This window comes from Pocillopora verrucosa, chromosome 14 (genome assembly GCF_036669915.1).
Source record: "Pocillopora verrucosa isolate sample1 chromosome 14, ASM3666991v2, whole genome shotgun sequence".
Classification (NCBI taxonomy): Eukaryota; Metazoa; Cnidaria; class Anthozoa; order Scleractinia; family Pocilloporidae; genus Pocillopora; species Pocillopora verrucosa.
This window is the reverse complement of record NC_089325.1, coordinates 18,462,660-18,466,464: the sequence shown is the minus strand read 5'-3', so window position 1 is coordinate 18,466,464 and position 3,805 is coordinate 18,462,660.

The window sequence follows — 3,805 nt, the reverse complement described above, 5'->3', positions numbered from 1 at the left end:
ACCTCAAGAAACATCACCCCAGCACCCCGGGGTTGTAAGATTGCATGTAAACGCGTTTTATTTTTGGACCACGGCTAGGCGGGTCACCCCTCCTTGGCGGGTTACCTCACCTACCTGGGGTCCCCCACCTCCATGTAAACAGGCCCTTAGTCACTTATCCTACTTGTATTCGTGGACAGTTTGGTGTGGATGATCTAAGAATCATTTGCAGGTTTAAAAAAATATATTATATTATTATATTATATATGACGAATATAACGTCTCCTGGTACTACTAATTACTGATCAGCTTTCTATCACATGACATGCACAGCACCTGAGGCTACGAATGCAAAGAGTCTCGATGCCTATTTTTTTCTCTCTCTCTTTCTTACTTTTGTTTACTCTTTCCTTTTTCGCTATTTATTCAAAGGCTTCTTCCTTCCCTGTTTCTTTAATGAGACCTTCATATTTCTCTTTTCCGTCATCTACAATTTTCTACTCTAGTCGAGAGCATGTTACGTAACTATCCCCACAGACGCCTCATCCCTATGATAATGAGCGTTTGTAACAGGACAAAATAAGAATTCGGATTCTTTGAGCTGATTCTTGTTTGGATAGGCTAGTAAATGTGTAGACGACACGTTGCGTTAATCATCATGCTATTCCATTTTCTATATCTCGATCTTGTCATTCAGTTTAGAACATTTAAGAGCTAATGTCAGCATGCATCAGACAAACAGCGGCAAGTCACCCAAAATTTGCTTTCACTCCTACCGTCATATTTTGTAGCCCAATATGTTCTAATAATTTTGGTGTAGTTTTTTTGTAAAAATTTATTTTGGCAAAGGGCCCTTCCGCATTAGCTAATAGTCGCTAACAAAACTTGTTTCTCTTCGCCAAAAATCACATCAAAATTTGTCCTTGCTAAATTTCAAGTGTGCCTTTACATAAGAGGGCGGGGATGCGCGACTGGAATTTCGAAAACGACCGCTATAAAAGCATAAAAGATACTTAAGTCTTATCTGTGTGGGAGTGGCAGCAATTGATGTCTACCCCTAAAAAGTACAAATTCAAAGATAAAAACTGAAAAATCCCAAAAATAAAAACTACTTTATCGATGTGCTTGAGTCAGATCATTAAAATCGTCCCAGGAATGCTTATCTCAGGTATTTTATTGGGCGAAAACAGGAGATGGGCCCCTGGCGAAAAACACCCTACGTACCAGCTAGGTCTTTGGTAGTCCACTAAAGTTTGAGACATCGTAAAAGGTACCAGGAAAACCCCAATAAACTCACTCAGAAATGACTCGTTTCAGATTAATTTTAATTTTACTCTGGTATCATGTGGCAACCGGTATGAGCTCGTTCTTGAACAAAACTCATTCGGATGTCATGTAAAAGGCCCATAAAAGTTTTTATTCCCAGAGCATCACGCTTTGCTCGCCTGTCTGAATACAAGCGTTGAAGCAACAACCCGCTTTTAAATGCTTCGCTGCCGCTGAAACAACGATTAGTGACCAAAAAAGCATATATTCTAATATTTTATCGTTATTTATTCAAAATAGACAATAATATTTATACATGGTAAATATTCATTTGTGTCGGTATCAATTATTGCGTGACTAGCTTATGATGTAAATGGGGGAGGGGAAAACACAACGCAAAACCTGGGCTCCTGTCAAAAAGTAATACCCAGACGTAAATATAGATACAATCGAAACGGCTAATAAAATCATAAATAAACAAGGTAAGAGTGTTATCTTAGATTTTTTTACAAATTGTAGTGATTTATGCCAGTGGTGGCGACAAGTAGGCCCACCATGTTTATTTTATAGTCGCTATCAGGTAAATTTTAGCTTCAAACTAGGTGCTCTTGTATCCCAGATACATCATTTTGACACAAAACAGAAAAAAGAGCAAAATAAATAAATAAATAAAGGCAAATAAAGGAAACAATTAAAATTCACTCGAACTTGACTCGTGACTCAAACTTGAATTGGACTCGAACTTGACTCATGATATGGAATAACTTTGTAGAAATTGATAGTGGCAGTGACAAAGATCTTGAAAGCGACTATAACTGAGACAGAGATAGGGAGAGTGTCAGCGTCAGTTTCATTGACAAGGACAAGGATAAGGGCAAAGACAGTGAGAAGAAAGTGACACTGACGGTGACAGTGAGAGAGAATGCAATAGAGAATGAGGCTGTACCAGTGACTGTTAGAAAGACGGTTACAGAGAAACAACAGTGACACTGACATGACAATGGGAAACGGCGACAGACAGTGTTGGTGACAGTGAAAGAGACAGTGACAATGATAGCAACTCTTACACACTGTCAGATAGTGTCATGAGATAGTGATGGTGATAGTGTCAGAGAAAGTTTCAAAGACAAAGATAGTGACAGTAAGAGACCGGACCGTGACAGAGAGAGAAAGAGGCAGTGACCTTTACAGCGACGATACTGAGAGAGACAGTGACAGAGCAGAGAGCAGAGAGAGTGACATTGACAAAGAGGATGAGTGCTAGAGCTGATGATAGTGACACAGACTTTGACAGTGACAGTAACGGAGACAGTGCCAGTGCCAGTAACAGAGACAGTGCTAGTGCCAGGTATAGTGACAGAGAAAGTGACAGTGACAAAGAAAGTGACAATGATGGTGACTGTTGGTAACAGAGAGATATGGCGATAGTGGCAGAGTCAGTGCCTGTGACAGTGACAGTGATAGTAATGGAAAGTGTCGGGAACAGTGACAGAGAAAGAGAAAAATACAGAGACAATCAGAGGCAGTGACTGTGACTGACAAATACAGTGACATTAAGAGAGTGATGCAGAAAGTGACAGAGAGTAAGAACTGAAGTGACAATTATAGTGAGGGAGTGATAGTGTCATAAATAGTAACAATGACAGTGCCAGAGATAGTGAAAGAGTGACAAAGAAAGTGACCTTGATAGACTTAAAACAAAGACAGTGGCAGCCGTAGAAACAGTGCGTGACACTGACAGTGATAGGGTCGGTGACAGTGACAAAGGAACATTTAGAGACAAAAAGAACGTATCAGAGATGGATGAAGAGACACTGACAAAAGTGAACGTAACAATAATAGACAGTTACAGCAAGAGGAAGTGACAAAGACGTAGGTAGTTGTAGACAGTGACATGGGTAGCATTATAAAGACTTCTTTCCCAGGGAAATTTCACAGAATCGAAAGTTATTTTCAACACAAGCTTTTCCGAGCAAGGCACATCAAAGAAAATGTTGTAAAGCAGGTTCAGCTGAGTAAAATAAACAAAACGAGGCTAGGAGTCATTAATAAGATGGTCAATCGTGGAAGTTTGCCATCATAGCTTACAAATTGGGTCGTGCATCATGAAAAGCACACAGATTGGTTTACTTAAACCAAATAAGGCGTTCGAAAAAGGTTTGACCTTGAAAGGAAACAAACAGAATACCAGTCGCACCAACTAAAGTAAATTTTATGGTAATTTTTTAAAATATATCTGTAACGATCTGACACCAGTCAATTAAAGAGCGTGAAGGAAAAAAAGCGCAAGAAACTTTAAAATGAAGAACAGGTCTGGTTTGGCAAACAAACTCGAGCTAAATGATTATCACGACGATCTTCTGTATTGGTTTCTTCCATTCACGATTAATCCACGAAGATTGACCTCTGTTTGTTTTCATTGGCGAAGTAAGTCACGGTAAGTAAATACGAATTAATTTTTTTAAGTTGTGAGAGTTTGTTTGCTACTATGGCATGTATAAATCTTGTGTCTCCTCCACCGAAAACTGAAGTCAAATGGGATATTTTCTCTTGACACAAG